The 16,686-nt window shown below is 42.4% G+C and overlaps 1 protein-coding gene and 1 long non-coding RNA gene across 4 annotated transcripts in view; both read left to right on the top strand.

The window, feature by feature from the left end:
* Positions 1 to 16,667, top strand: part of LOC115949533 — a 26,872-nt gene extending 10,205 nt beyond the window's left edge. The window contains exons 2-3 of the long non-coding RNA XR_004082980.1: positions 15,099 to 15,353; positions 16,151 to 16,667. This is a non-coding gene — a long non-coding RNA (uncharacterized LOC115949533). The remainder of the gene's footprint in view (positions 1 to 15,098; positions 15,354 to 16,150) is intronic.
* KCTD1 (potassium channel tetramerization domain containing 1) overlaps positions 1 to 16,686 on the top strand; it is a 100,355-nt gene that overhangs the window by 45,217 nt on the left and 38,452 nt on the right. The window lies entirely within an intron of this gene.

Raw genomic sequence — 16,686 nt, 5'->3', positions numbered from 1 at the left:
CTGCTGGAGCAGTGGCCATGGCAGCCCTGCCTGTGGCTCAGAGTTCTGCACCTCTTCTCAGGCTCCCCTCCCAAAAAGGGAACTAATGCTAGAAGGAAAAATTAAAATGTCTTCCCCCTCACCCCAATCTTTATATAATCAAAAAAGCTCCACCCTGAAAAGCTTTAATTATCTTTAATGTTAGTGATAGTGGTCTGAAATAACTGTTATTTACCTTATCTGAAGGGACTAGATTTTAGAAGGGGAAAGGAGCAGATGTGAGCTTTCCAACCTATCAGGAGGCCAGAAAGGTTAAATAACTGAGCTAGCAGGATTTTGAAGGCAGAGCGTGATTACTTTGTGAGAAGAAAGAGATGGAAGTAATAAGTTGAAATGGAAAATAAGAAGGAGAGGAAAAGCAGGGTGAGAATACCTTACCAACTACCTTGTCACAGCATATCGATTGGGGAACTAGATTAACTTCTGTATGCCAGTGTGCTTCTGCTGGATTAGTTAATGGATTCAAGGATCAAAAAATAATGTCTCTCTTTGGAGAGGGGCTAAAATTGGAAGAAGAAATTAGGGGGAAAACATCCTTCTTTCCTAATGCTAAATAACAAATTTAGTAGGTGCACTGAAACAAAATCTGATCAAGGAAAAGGTGGACCCAGACAATTAAAAAATTGGAAGAAGAAATTAGGGGGAAAACATCCTTCTTTCCTAATGCTAAATAACAAATTTAGTAGGTGCACTGAAACAAAATCTGATCAAGGAAAAGGTGGACCCAGACAATTAAAAAATTGGAAGAAGAAATTAGGGGGAAAACATCCTTCTTTCCTAATGCTAAATAACAAATTTAGTAGGTGCACTGAAACAAAATCTGATCAAGGAAAAGGTGGGCCCAGAGGGATGGCAAAGAAGAAGTATGCATATTTTTCTTTAAAGTAGAAAAGCTAGAGGAAAATATAAAAGAACAGTTAAGGGGCAGAGAGGGAAATCTGAGTTTTCTTCAACTTTAGAGTGAGTTAAAAAAAAAAGTGAGTGGGACTTAAATGAAGTGTGTTGTATTATTGCCTCTTAGGGGAACTAAAATCTGAAGGTTTTTTTTTCCTTAACCTTCAAAAATGTGAAATTTAAACCGTGGTTTCCTGTAGAGTTTTGTATTGGAGCAAGCCTTGGTTCTTGGGTATGTATTCTGAAAGAAATCTGCTGTCAGCACGGTGGTAAAATGGCCTGTAAGCATTGTGTTTGGTTTTATGCCTAATGGACAATAAAGTAGTTTCCTCAAGCTACTTGAAATACTCCTTGTAAACTAAAGTGTCCGGATCAATTTCTCATTCACATCTTATTAAAGCTCACTGAGGAAGTTGGGAAAGCATGTTTTTGATCAGAGCGCTGTAGAAGCTAGTCATAAACTCTCTTAATCCTTAAGCTACTCCATAAAATTCCTGAGAAGAACCCCGGTGGGTTCCTGCTTTCAAAGACAGCTTCATCCCACCTGGATGAAGCCGAGCAGGGAGAGCAGCTCCACTCTGTGGTGGGAGGGCACTTGGGAAGTGGATGGGGTCGAGGGGGAGACAGGTGGAGTGTCTTGTTTTTCCCATGTTTATCTGACTCTCAGTTTCCTAGTGGAATACTACGATTGTTGAATTATTTGCATGAATAGCTGTCTGCATCCAAAATGACTTCTGCATGCTAGTCTATTCTCTGTATGTTAATGCCTGAATTTCTCTTGTGTAGTCAGTTCATGTTACATGACAACCTTTAATGCCTCGGTGGTATGCTTGATCAAAACACTTTTTTTTCCCCCACCACCGAAGAAACACATGGTGTCACAGCTCTGAGAAGTCAGGAATTTCTTGTTGGTAGGTAGATGGCTGGGTGCTAGCTTTCAGCATCACATTCTTGAGAAGAAGTTAAGCTGCTATCATACTGTACTCCACTTTTTCCATAAATATATTTTAAACTTTTATGATCTGTTCTATCAAGTTTCTGCCTATGCATCTGCATGAGTAGGAGGCTCAAATCAATATTTACAGGGTCTGCTTTCATGCTTTATATATGCAGCTATATCGAGATACATGGTTGTGCATTTTATAAGAAACTTACACAAGGGGAAGTGTTCATCTGATCAGCAATATCTGCTTTTTTAACAATGATGGGAGGATGCTTGGGCACAATTGTATAAGGAATGTGCTTTGGAGAAACTGTCAAATATGCTGGCCATTTTGTGACTTGAAAATTGTGTTTAACTGTGGAGAGAAGTGGCCACCACAACATCAAGCCTCCCTGGAGCCACAAGTGTGCTGCCTGCATGCCAGTGGGACAGTGCCACCAAAGTAAGTCATGTTTCAAGACACAGGAGATGACAATGTTGGAGATGCTGTACCAGCTAATGGAAGGCTGTAAGCAGGATACAGGATAGATGGCAGAGGTGTTATTCTGGCTGCACTAGTGAAAGAGACAAAAAAAAGGAGGTGGGGAAAAAGGTCCCCATCTGTAAAAATTGAAAGCGTGTTAGCTGCTCCTAAAGCACTTTTTTTGGTGACTGGTGAGAAAATTAGCAGTCTCTGTCTGGGTCTTAGTGGGCAAGTATCCTTGCATGTTGGTTGTCATGAACTCATGCTGGTTGTCCCTGCTGTTGGCAGCCTGGGTGGTGAAGAGTTGCTATTGCCCCAGAGGTGAGCTCCTGACTGGCAGGACAGGGTGATAGCCACAAGAGAAAGCCTGCTCTGCCAGTGGTGCACTTTTTGCCTGCTAGGCTGTTGATGTGATGTTACCTCAAAGCAGCAGACTCCTGTACCAATTTCAGAGGAAAAACAAGACTAATGGCCAAATTTCTGCACTCTGTGTCTTTCACTAATTGTGAAAAATAGCAGTTTGCTTCTCCATCCTCTTGGCTTCACCATCTTTTTCATATAAGTCACTGACTTTTACTTATGGCTTCTTGTCTCTAATAATTTCCTAATGAAGCAGACAATTATATTTTATTTTATCCTGTGTGAGCTGCTTCTCATAATTTATTCTTGCTTCCCTCCATTCCATTTCCACTCCAGGCAAAAATTATTTCCAGTGAAGAAGGGCTGGATGTGTGTCATTCCAGCACTATTGGAAATGACCCTACAGATTTGCTTGCATACCCTGTTTTCTCACCTAGAATGCATGCAAGGAAGGTCATATGGGGCCTGTCCCCATACCCCATCCCCACATCAGTGGCCAAGAGCAGATATCTGTAGAAGAGAACACAAATAGACAGATAGGTGATGCTTTTCATGTGGGTGTTATAAAGATGTTTGCCACTTCTCCCTCTGAGGTGTGACATGTGAGAAGCACATTAACCATTAAGAAGCAGATATTAACAGAGTCACATTGGACCCGTGGGATGTATGGACCCCTTTACATTTTCCTCTCAAACTGTTTTGATGGGAATGTTGATTACAGACAAGGTAAACTTGTTTGTACTTCATTCATTAATAACAAACTGTAAACTGCCCTGCCTCCCCTCCCCACAGGCAAGGCACTTGAGGAGATGCCAGGCAATTAAAGTACTTAAGACAGTAATTGCAGTCAAATATACAACAAAAATAAAATCACTGCACATGACTTTTTTATGCTTGGTTTTGTTCTGTGCTTTTATTAAACCGCAATTCTTGCCTTACGATTGAACAGGAATCTCTCAACTGGTAATACCAAAGTGTTTGACAAGCTTTCTTTGGTTCATCTGGGTATTTAGCAAACTCTTTGATTGTCTTCCTACTGAATGCATCACAGCTCAGATTCCTCTTTTTAGATGTATCTTGCTATATAATGCTGGTGTACCTCTGAGCCTCAGTACCACTCAATACCAATGCTATCTTGAAACTCTCTTTCTTTTCTTGCTGGTTTTCTTACTGTACAAGGAGTAGCACCTCTAGTTGTAGTGATGCTTAGGAGGAAAGGCTGAATTGGGCTGAGGTGTTCATTTGGCTTCAGATATTTGAATTGAACCTGATGCATTATAAACTCCAGAAATAAGTGTCCACAGGTTTGATTTGTGAACCTATTTACTGAGTTAGCATCCTGCAGTAGAGAGTTGTGTGTATGTCAGCTCAGTATTTTTAAGTGAAATTCTAAGGGACTTCAGCATTCCAGATAAAGTACACTTTAAAAATACAAAAACTTAGCTGTAATGAGATCCAGCTGGTGTGCATAAACCTTTCACATTGTGTTACATAGTTAAGTTGGTAAGTAATGTATGGGGAAAAGTTCTGGTGGCTTATTCTTTTGTACTGGAGTTTTACGAGGCTATATAAATGCTGTAAGTATTTAATGGGGGAAATGCAGGATTAAAAGCAAACAGCTGATGATGTATGGTACAGAGATGTCATAGAGCAAATGTGTAGTAGTATCCTTTCAGTAAATATGAGATGACTGAAACTAGACAGTGTTGACGTATGTTAAAATAGCTCTCATAAGAACAATTTCCAATTGATTGGTTTTATTAATGTGACTATTGCAGATTATGCTGGATGGCATCACAGTGTAGATCCTCTCTGAGTAATGTTTTGACTGGTCTTTTTATTCAGTGAAATCTACATTGCTGTGGTATTCAAAGCAGAGGACAGGCTCATGGGCTCCTTACCATAACTTACCAACGTGTTCTCCTTTTAACAAACTGTAATTACAGAAACATAAACTACATCTTCATTTACTTCAACGGTAAGAGCATGGGAGAAGAATGTGGGAAGGCATTCTTTGTGCCACCATCAATTTACTTGCCTACCCTGCAGTTGTTTCATAAACATCCTAGAAAGCTCCTGAAAATACCGAATGTGGAATGTGCCAGAAGTGGTTAAAATGCAAAACTTTGTCCTCTGACAGACAAGCCCTGGCAAATCTTAGCATGATGTTACTGCCCTCGGCTGCCCTCCTCCTTTGTGGAAGGCTTTTGCTCCCTTGTGGAGTCAGCAAAAGGAACCGTGTGCCTGCACTTCAGCAGCTACAACGAACCTCAGTCAAGGGATTCGGTTTTTTTGGGTGCTGTCACTGTCCCTGGTAACTTGAGTTGCCATGTTTATTCTGTGAACTGGAGCAGAGGAGGCAGGGGCATGTAGTCTGTTTTGCCAGCTGTGCTATGGGGGTGGTAGCCCTGGGGAGAGGAGTGGTTAAAAAAGAGTTGTCTGAAATTGCACAGCTATTTGCTGCATGATGATGTCTGAGCCCTCAGCTATCCTCATTTAAAGGCAATGGTCAGGGAGGTATCATAACATATTTAAAGCTTAGGTAGCTGCTCTTATGAAGAGTATAATTTACAATAATTGCCACTTTTAATAATGAACTGATCTATTTGAGATGCCCACTAAACGGTTAAAATGACAACCTAATTTTAAGATGCTGTTACCAATGTAGGTATATTGACCTCGAACTGTTCAGAGGGATATTGTGAGGTGATTTTTCCACAGCAAAGGTATATTGTGCTTAGGCACCCTTCTACAAGAAGGAAGCTGAATTTAAAACTAGAAATAAATCTTCACTTTCTCAAGATTTATTCAATGAAAGGTGAAAGGAACATTCAGAACATGAGTGAATAATAAAAATCTTCTGGTTATGTGGGTTTGTATGTTCTTGTAAATCAGTCAGCAAGTTCCCAGTCATGACAACCACGTCCCACACTCTGACATTGCAGCCACCGCAAAACTCAAGAGAGGGATGTAATCAAGCCCTAATGAAAGTGGCGAACCAAACAAGCAGCATTAAAAAAACCAAGGTGCTGTCTTGCAGATTTCTGACTTAATTTTTTGCAGGCTGTCAGTATGCCAACAGACTCTTTAAACCTTCCCCCCTTCCTCTGTGGGTCTTCACCTTGCTTCTTTCTCCTTGGTAAAGAAGCAAGCTAAAATCACATAATGGGATTTCGTGCAGGGAAAATGGGCTCAAGACCTTTAATAGCTTATACATAAGGATTTGACATGGCTCAATGTTTTGTGATCCTTGTTTTTAAGGAAATGCTCATGTAAGATACGGAAAAGAAATAGGTTGAAAGACAAAGCAGTGATAATGGGTGCTCCTCTGTTTCTCTCACTGCTCTGGGGGCTGAGATCCCCACTGCTCCTGGTGAAGCCAGCATGAGGAGTTGGGCTGTACTGCTGGGCATCAGCCCTGCCTCAGGATTTCCAGCACGGGTGAGCTCTGGGCATGCTGCACCATGCCACCCAGATGTCCTTGGTTAAAAAATGAGGATAAAAGAAGCATTGCTGCTCAGCAGCCTTGGGTCCCTTGGCAGGGCTGTGCTTCTTGCCAGCTTCCCACTGTGTGCAGGACCTGTGAATAGCCAGCAGACCTGCCAAATCACTGGGAGCAGTGGCTGAAGGTGCTACTAGGGATGACTGTGTACCCAACACCTTGTGTGCTTCTCCTGTGTGAATTGGCCTCGCTGGGAGAGAGACGTGAGCTTGCTTCAACCTCAGAATGGCTGATTCCAGTGCTCTGCCAGTCTCTGGCCAAAAGCTGGCCTGAACCGACCCTGCCTGGCTTGAGATCTGGTGGGATCGCAGTGCAGTGGGAATAAGAGGCACTTTGTTCTCCATCGTGGATACACTGTGATTAAACTTGGTAGTCATGAGGCCAGATTTACTGCTGTGCTCTCCCTGTTCTGCGTTGCACAACAGCACAAACGCCCAGAGAGCGAGCAAATTTGATCCGTGTTTCCTAAGGATTGTGAAATTCTCCTTCTGTACAAATTTGCTGGCTGAATTTAAAGCATGATTTATAAAAAGGGCCTTTCCTCTTAGAGTAAATGTGATTGCCCTTTCTGTAGGGCTGCTAGATAAATGTTCTTAGTTTTCAAGGGAACTTTTTTGGCATGCTATCCTTAACAAGATTTTGGCTCATCTTCCCTGCTGCACACTTTACTAACTTAAAGCTATTTAACGGAGATGCAAAAGAAAAATATTGTTTCTTCAGCATTTGGACTTGATGATGGTATACAAGAAACACAGAGTAAGGCAGGCATTTGTTTTGGACTGTTCAGAGGCTTTTAAAAATCGTCCAGTCTGCTGTGGTTCTTAATTTTGGTCAGTTTCCTCTGACTGCCATTGCAAGTAGACTTTCTGTTGCTAATCTGCTGCCTGAAATCTCTTTGTTCAGGAAAGCAAGTCTCTTTCTGTTGTAATCAGGGCTAGGAATTCAGCTGCAGGGTCACTCTTTGTGCTGTAGAGTTCACTGACCATGTTTTGCTTCTGGCAGTCCTAGCTTTGGCCCCTTTACACAGATCAATGCCAGGCTAACCCCATTTATTGCTACTACTGAATCAAAACTCTGCTTCTCCTATTTAATTTAGCTCAAAATAGATGTAATGCAAACAAGCATCAGCATGGAAAAAGGGGGGGGGAAGAAAAAACCATACTCAGGGGTTTTTTTAAATTAAATATACACTAAATGGTGCCAGGATGCAAGGGGAAGAATTATTTGGCATTGTATCGTTAGAACCTTTCTAAAAATCAATCATCATCATTGATTCTAATTTGCATATGAGTATTAGAGTTTGTCTGCTTATCTTCCATTCCTTTGTTATGTATAAAACCATTTATAATGTAACTGCTACTGCTTAAGCTCAGCCATGCATTCACATTTCTCCTGGGTTTCTTAGTCTTAGATGAACCTCCTGGCTTGCTTCACTATGCCTTCACGAGGTGAACCTCCATCCTTATTCCTGGATTCCACAGTGTCAGCATCATAGAAACTTCCAGACTCGCTTCTGGTCTGCTGTTGGCAGGACTGTGTTATTCTCGGTGAAGCCACTTGATGCTGACACTTTGTAAGACTCATCACGGTGAGATGGGTTAAGAGGTTTTGTTGAAGCAAGCATGTGGCAGGCAAGACTCCTGTGGCTATCAAACCCCGTGAGTCTGATAGAAATTTTTTCTGTGTCTGTGGCACACCTCAGTGTGAGAAAGTGTTGGGCACCTCAGGACTTACTTGAATTTTAGATGACAAGACCTTCATGGTGTGGTTGGCATCCAGCCATCTTTCCTGGCCAGGGCTGGAGTTAGGAATTCCACTTGCCACACCTCATTCCATGCTGCTTTTCAAATATGTGGAATAAGACACACAGATACCCTCACCCGTTGTTGATTTCTGGATTAAGTTCTGTTCATTGTGCAAGGCAGTGTGGGTGGAAATCATGAGGTCTGTTTTTAATGCTGAAAAACAAAATCTAGCCATTCATCCTTCCACTCTCGCCCCCTTCCCCACAGATAAACCTCTCCCCAAGCTATTCCCTTTTGGTTCTTCAACTCTAAGATGGTGTTCATCAGAAATCAAGTGTCTAGTTCACTGTATTTGTAATGGGATGGAAGATAGCTGAGACAATCTACAACTTTGGGATTGTTACTGAAGTTAAGTTCTCTAATGCTCTCCTGGGTGATCACCACAAGACTCCTGAAACCCTTCCTGTTTGTTTCAAATGCTCCTTTATTTCTGACATTACAAATCTTCTGTTCTTGAAGCCAGGCTTCTCAAATATTTTTTCTGGAGGAGAGACCTACGAACTGAAATGTTTGGCATTTGGGGGGAGTTTGCTTTAGGTTTTTTTTCCCCCATTCCTAGCAATTTAATGCCTTCTTCTTCTGTCTGCTCTTTCCTTTAGCTTGAAGGGGCTTGTTGTTTCAAAAGGGGATTCTTTGGTTTCCCACTCCCAACATGTGTTCCTGTCTCTGTTGCACTCTGTCCTTGCCCTTTTCAGGAAAGTTAGTGCTTCAGCCTCTGCTCTCCTCCTATTCCACACCAGGGAGAGAGCTGATGGTTTCCTCCACTGCTCCTGAGTGGGAGGCTAGCATGAAGTGAGACCCCAACTGTAAGACCTTCCTGATGTTTCCCTCAAATTTACCTGGTTCCAGACAAAATCCTTCACAGTTATCTCCCATACTTTATCTGAGATTGGTTTTTTAAAGACTCTGGATGTGTTGCCATGTACAGTTGTCCCTTTACCTGTCAACTTATCCTCTTGTGAATGTTTCTTCCATTATTCAAGTCCCTGTTGGAATGTGATGGGTTTCTTGCAAATGGTTTAAAAAAAATTATTTCATCATAGCTGGTGGTTTTCTGCACCTGACCCCTTTCATACATTTGATACTCAAAACTGTTCTTTTAATGATTTCTTAAATCTTTTTTGTCCCCAATCTTGTAGTCTTTATCCCTCCTTAAAGTTGTTTTTTCTGTATTGCAGAAGATAGGTTCAAAACTCTCTTTGGGCCTAGGGAGGCCCCTGAGCAGCATGGTCTTACTGGTAATTACCACTCAAGATATTCAGTAAGTTTCTTTCCTCTAGCTTTGGTTAAATGAAGTCTTCCCCTTCTTCCCTACAAACACAACAAAAGATTTCTTCAGGTATTACTCTGAGTGAGGGTAAGTTCATCTAAAGCTCACTGCCTCAACAGCAGTTTGAGTGAGCTGAGCTGAGCCTCCTGGCCACTGCCAGGTTTTCTGAGAGCCCCATTACAGGGCAGCCTGACAGAAGAGACATTTATTTCATAGCCAAATGCCTCTTTGCCCCTTGGTGGCTGGTCCAGCTGTGGCAAGTGTGACAGCCCGTGTTCAGGGTTGTCTCACTTAACTTCTGTGTGTTTGAAAATAATGTACCTTTATTATGTTTATCTTTTGTTTTCTTGATGAAGCTGCTGTTCGCTGGTTTAAGTTTGAGGTGTCCCTTGGAATCATCTAAGGATGTGATTCTTCTCTGTGCAATGACATAGATAGGGTGACTGTCGGTGTATGCCAATGTGTTTTTATTTTCAGTTTTATTGACATGTCTTGTACATTAGAGGCAATAAAAGCTAGTAGCTAGAGAAAGTGAGACCGGCATTTCTCTTTGATTGATCAGCATGGGTTTTGCTGCTTCTTTAAACATTTTCAGGTCCTTTTGTTGCCCAGCCACTGGTGTTTTGTGTTTTAGTAATGACCAGAGAAGTATTACCACAGACTTAGGAGCAGGTTATGCCATCCAATGGAGTGCATATTGTATATAATATAGATTTCATCCATTCTTCTGAGGTTGTATGCATGGTCTGATTTGGTGTTGGATCAAGTAAAAGCTTTTTAATATAAAGTTAAGAGTTTACCGAGCTATTTAGCAGAGATTGTTTGTCCACAACTAAATAGTGGATTGCTGCTTCATGAGGTTGGCAAAGGCAATGATGGCTGCTGTTAGCATATAGCACAGGGTTATATCGATTTGGGGCTAATCACCCCTGTGGGTAAAAAATTCTAAAATTAGCTGCCAAATGGATGTTTTTATCATATAAGCTACAAGGACTACTTGGGGAAATCCCTACGGGTCTGAAAACAATAACCAAAATTGTATTTCTTAGCCATGGATCTTAGAGTATCTTTTACATATAATGGAATCAAATGAACCAGATCTAAAATATGCTTTGTTCATGTGCCATATGATCATCATCTTGCCAAGCACTCTTTTTGCCTGCCAGAGCAGACTCCTGTGTTCTCCTTTCCTTGGATCCTGCCCTTCACACTAAAAAAACAGAATTGCTGCTTGACCCTCATAGGGAATGGTGGGCATATGACTTTCTCCATTACTCCCTGAATACATTTCCAGCATTTAAGAAAACTCCAAACAGCAGAAAAGAGGCAAAGTGAAATAAAAAAACCTTAATGTGATACTGTATTGAAGGAGCCTTTTGAATTTACTCACAGCTGGTTTTAGTTTAGTTTGGGACTTCAGCATCTTCCTACCAGCCACCCAAAAACATACCTGCTTCTGTAAGGGATTTAAAATCCAAAGGTGGACAGATTTTGGGGTAGAGAAGTACCTGGGTCACCAGTGGGTTTGAGTGCAGGTTTCATGTGCCACGTGTACAGCCCATTCCTAGAGCTTTGGGAAGAAGCCCCCATTGCTGTGTGCTGCCTCGTGCATGTTTTCAGCAGGGGCCTGTTTCCTGCCCCCATACAGTGACACCCTTGTGGTGTTATGCTGCCTGTCCCAAGGTATTAAGTAACCCACAGGCATTTTGAAATAGTTAATCATAATATGATTTCTCTCACGATAGTGTTTGGGGTTTTTTCATTCTCCTGCTTGTTATGAAATCTGTAGGCTGATAATTTTAATGGGAGTTACAAGAGGAGAGGAAAAATTCCCAGCTAGCCCTGGAAAAGCATGGGAGAGGCGGGTAAATGCTCCCTATTGCAGTCCATCCTGACAAGAATCTCCAAAAAGCCTGTCATCTCAGTAAGTTCAACTCTCGCCCTTTCCTTGCACTGTTCTCCCTCTTGGCAGTCCCTGTCCCTCTAGTGGGGTTTTGATAAATTATCATTTTAGTGAGACTGGGGCATTGCTTTGCTAAGTTCAGCTTCAGAGACTTGTTGGAAGGGGAATAGATAAGAAAGAAAGAAAGAAAACTGAGTGACACAGGGGTCCTGAAGGTCAGGGTTTTTTGCTCATGGTGTTTCATTGATCCCAGAATGAGGAATGTATAATTTAATATTACAGTTTCACACCCTATTTCTAATTCTCTATGAGACTGAGCTGTGACTTTCAAAATTGTGGTTGTATTTACATCTTTATCATAAATTAGATAATTACAAATGTGTGGCTTCAAAGCACTTTCATGCCGTTTTCCTGCAGTCAGGTTATAGATGAAGCTATCTGTTTTACTGGCTGCTGCCATAATTACCAAATGGACTCAATGTCTTCAAAATTGCAATTCCAGCTGAGAATATTTTATTACTGGTTGCTTCAAGAAAGATCTGGAGAGTGCTTAGAGCTCTTGTGTCTTACATTTCAAACATGTGGTTTTATCAGATCCTTCTATTTTGTCCCTTACCTTTTTCCTCTTAATATGGCCAGGAGACCTAGTAAAGAGTTTCTTATATTTTTCTTAAGTGTGGTGAAGGTGATTCTAGATACAAAATTCTTCAGGTAGTCCACAAGTGGGGGTGTTTTTTTGTTTTCATGTTCAGTCTGGAGCAGATATCTTCTCTAGATGGGTCAGTGCTATTTCTTTCTGCTCCTAGGCAAATTAATAAACCAAATTTAAAAGTGCAAAGGAAAGCAGGCGGCTGGCTGATTCAAAGGGAGAGGCTATGTTTTTCATCACCACCCTTTCAAAGCCTCTCTGCATCAAAAGAACCATTGGATTGCGAAGGCAAGACCTATGCCACACCAGAAGCTCCCAGTTCAGCAATTTTCCCAGGGTAAAATTATAACTCATGTTTCCTCAGCACAGGCTGTAACTGGCAGCGTTCCTTCTACTTCTAAGGGTGAAATCGCTGGGGGGAGAACAGACATCTAATGTGCCTCTGGAAGTTTTACAATGGGTGTTAGCCTCCCTTTGTGGAAAGGTAGATGTTCTTCTGGAACATACCCAAGGGCAGGTGCTATTCAAACTGGAGTGTAAACTGACTTCAAATAAGGCAGTACAGGCTTCTTTTTGTTCAGTTTGTGAGTCAAATCTAAAGAAGAAAAACCCATTTCTCGAATTATGACAATTCATGACAATCTTCCAGTTATCCCACTGAAGTCTACATTTTTATGGGTCTTTGAAATCTTCAGATACAACTGCAATTCAAGACATTAATCTTTATTCATGTACTACTGATAGGATCTTACCTTGCAAACAAAACAGATTTTAACAATGCTTGTTTTTTAGTGTTACTTCTCACCAGAAGATTATTGGACAGATTGCAAATTTGGTCCAAGAAGACGTAACCACTTGGTTTCTTTCCCACTCAAATCTTGACACCATTTGTGGGGATTTGTTTGCATTCAAATATACCAGCATGGTTCTGGCAAAGAGAAGTCCTTTCTTTCTAAACACAGGAGGTAGTGTTTGTTGTTGTTTTTCCCTTTTCCTTATGTGAAGGCTCTTGCAAAATATGTGTAGAGTGCCTGCTAGAAGTGAATAAAAGGCAACAGCTCTTGAGTGAAAAGTCTTGACTAAAAATTACATTATTAATAAATCTCAACCTACAAGTAGTCTACTTGGGAATAGTTGAAAGATGGATTCCAGTGTTCAGAGTTCCCCTGTTCGTTCCCATAGCTGTTCCTGGCCCAAACCCCCATGTATGTGTGGTGAAGGTGGCTGTCACATTCCTGCCTTTGCTGGTGCAGGAGATGAGCTGGCAGATGCTGCATCCCTCACAGAGGCACTGGGAGGTGTTGACTGCTCTGTGCTGGGCTATTCCCTGGGACTGGGGAGAGCTGACTGAGTGGCTGCCTCTTGCAGGGAGGAGCTGTAGGCTCTGAATGGAGCCCCAGAGCATTTAGGTATGCTATCTGCAAAGTAGCTGGCATGCCAAACCTCTTGCAGCAGGGATGAAGTGGTCCAAGATATTTGGATCTATGCTTCTCACTGGAATGAGTGAAGCCTTGTATGGTGGGGAAGTAGCCTGTCATCTCTGCCCTTTGCAAAAGGTGGAACTCCATTTGTGTGTGCTTGCTTTCCATATGAAATACAAGTAAATTCTCTGCTACCTGAGGTTTGATAGAGGTACGAGGAGAAAAGCAACCTATTTTCCAGGTTTAAAGGAAAGTAAATGAAACTGTCCTCAGGGCAGCAGAAGCAAAGACTTTAGTATCAAGCTGTAGTGTTGTGGGCAGGGCTGCCAGGCTGCTGAAGGCTCTTCAGACCTGGAAGTCTTTCCCAGGGACTGTTCATCTTTTAATAGTGTTTCCTTCTTTTTTTTTTTTTTTTTTAAGTGTCCACAATGACTGCAATCGTTCCGTGCTCAGACAAGGGAGCACTTCATGCTTACTGGCTTGTTTCTGCAGTATCTGATGGGATACTTTTCCCCTCTTGCAAGAAGTTTGAGTGAAGGTGATTGAAGCACTGCATTGTGTACCTCATGAAATATTTTGAACTGGTCATGTCCAGCTTAGGCATTCCAGCTCAGGAGTTACACTTTCGTTTGGTCACTCCTAACTCGATTTCATTGCTAATTTGAGTAGATGCTGGTGCAGAACAGACAAGCCCTTGGTGGAGCAAGTGGCCTGAAATGCCAGCTGTACAATCTGTCTGTATCATAGGACACTCTTAGCAGTGTCATGGCAAGTCTGTTACCTTTGGTGCCATGTCCTGCTGCATCTAAACACTGTGTCCTCCAGCATGGTTAGGGGATGTTTTTGCCTGCTGCATCCTGGGGTGAACGCCCTGTGATTAGAGTGTCAGGTGGGCAGTGGTGTGCTGTGCACTAGCTGGGAGCAGCTTTCAAATCCGGTTTTACTTGTAAATTAAATGGACGCTTTTGCTGAGTGAGAATTGAATCGGCACCTCTAAAGGCTGTAGAAGTTCTCCTTCCATGGTGAAAGCCCAAGTGTTTGTGTTTGGGGGTAGTGAATCTGGGCTAGACACCCAAGTTTCATTTGTTTTTTTAATAATACAGTGGGTTGGATGTATTCCAAAGATTCCAAAGATGCTTGTGTTAGGGGCTTCAGTCAGATTCTGTGCTGGCCGTGTTTGCCACTTGCTTGACCCAAGCACAGCAAGTGTGCACATCAGCCACCTCCTACAGAAGGGTTGTGCTTGACCCAAGGAAGAAATGGGTAGGCAGTGCAGAAGAACAGGGATGTAATAAATGACAACATTTGGGCTGACCTCAGCACTACTCACCCAAACAAGCAAGGGGCTGAGTTAATCTTCCATAAAGAGTGCAAACTTATAAAATATTTTGAGGGAGGTATTAAACTTTTGTCTGCAGTTTTGAGGCTTAGGGAGGTTTTTAGAGAACTTCATAAGCACTTGAGAAGATACAACCTCTCTCTGTAAATTTTGCCAGGTTTTTGGACTCGCCTTTACTGCTGTACTGGTGTAGGCGCAGGCCCTCATTTGACTTCTGCCATTATCCATGAATTCTTTTTCTCCACTTAAAGATTTTTCTTAAGGGCTCAATGAAAAGTTTCTGATGAAAGTGTGGTTAGAGCTGTTCTGCTCAAGCTAGTTGTGTGCTATAGACTTGGCTCCTGGGCTCTGGTATTATCAAGGTGCCTCCAAGCTCTTGTCCAAGGATGGTTTTTAACTGTCCTGCGTTTCCAGGTAGGCAGCTTTCTCCACCCAGCACAAACAAATACTTCACTTCCTTCAGCCCTTTGCCTTGCATTTGGTTCTCTGCACCTGTGTCATTTATTCTAGGTCCTGGTCAGCTCTGAAATCCCAGCAAGGCTCATTTTCCCAAGGAAATGCCACCACATCTCTCCAGCTCTTGCAGCACTTAGCGTGTGTATGTGCTGTGCAGTGCCAGCATCTCCAGGAGGAGAAGGCTGAAAGCAGCCAGAATTTGGGATGTGCTGCAAGGGACCCCCGTCTTGAGGGGCCAGATCAGCGCTCCACTCCAGGGACAGTGACTCTGGGACAAGGAGAATGTACCAGTTAAAATTGTCCCATCAGGTAAGTGCTCCAGTCACCACTGCTGTGGCCACTCTGGTGTGACCAGAGATGTGTTTATCACCTTTGTAGGCTTGATCTGCATTTGGACTATTTCAAGATACAGAGAGGACAGTCCAGTACTGTTCCTGACCACTTTAGGAAAGAGTTTCAGCCAAGGTTTTTGTTTCATAATGAACTATACCCTCTACTCTGGCTATGAGGGACCCTTCTGGGTATCTCTGTCCCCTCTCTCAGGTGGCCTTGTGACACCAATCTTTCTAACTTGCATTGCTGCATGTATTTCTGCAAATAATACTGAGTGCCCCAAGCATGGCACTTGTGGTGTGAGGAGTGAGCAGCTGCTTGGCATAGTAGATCTTCTGCAATTCAGTGGCTCAGCATATCCAGAAAACCTTCCTGCTTTTCAAGCTCTCCATTGTATTTGACAGTCTTGCATAGGATAATTTGACCTTCTGTTGTATATTGACAGACATTCAGGGTTTAAAATTAAGCTTTAGAGATTTAGAATAATAAATCTAGCACTACTATTGAGTCTCAGTGGATCTGGTGTCTTAGCTTACTGTGGCATTGAATTGCAGCTGATTGTGTTTTGGGCCTCTTTCTGTGTGATGCTCAAACACAATTGTTCTGGAGCTTTGCCTTATAAACATAATTCCTAATGTTCAGAGTCAGCAATCCTAAACCTTGCAGCTGTGAGAGAAAGGGCAGTTGTATTATATTGATGAAAGGCAAAACATGACAGTGCAATCGGCATATTTCTGCTGGGGAAAACAATGGGCTCTTTCTTTGTTTTGCAGACCCAGTGGCAGCAGTAAAGCCCAACCATGTCCTCAGGGAGCTACCAACCATTGGTGTCAGGGTGAAGAAGCAGAAGAAAAGGATGGACGTGCTTGCATGTAAAGACTTTTTGACAAAGATCTGAGCAATTTCTTTGTGCTTCTGGGCTCTTCAGAATGAAGGTGAAGAGAAAGCGCCATGATGGCATGCACACCTTGAGATCAAAATGCAGTTTGCATGCTCTGTGTGGTGCACTTGGTTATCTCTGACCACCTTGCAGGGCTCTGTCTGAGGGGCCAGCACAGTTGGTGTCATCTGTACATGCTGAGTACTAGAGCCACAGCTAGAGAATTTGGTGTGAGGACATCACCAGCCCATAGAGGTACCCAGGGTGTGATTTTCCCCTTCCAGCAGGATAAGCTCCTGGGTTTCTTGGACATGTAGCTTTGTATCTCTGCCTGTTTGCTACACCTTCCAGAAGTGCTGTTTGTACTATACTGATATTGTTTATGTTGAATAAATGCTTTCTCCAGCCTCTTTGTTGTGGCAACTCTTT

The sequence above is a fragment of the Geospiza fortis genome, unplaced genomic scaffold (genome assembly GCF_000277835.1).
Source record: "Geospiza fortis unplaced genomic scaffold, GeoFor_1.0 scaffold53, whole genome shotgun sequence".
Lineage (NCBI taxonomy): Eukaryota > Metazoa > Chordata > Aves > Passeriformes > Thraupidae > Geospiza > Geospiza fortis.
The sequence above is the reverse complement of the archived record's forward strand: the minus strand, read 5'-3'. Positions and strand labels throughout refer to the sequence as shown.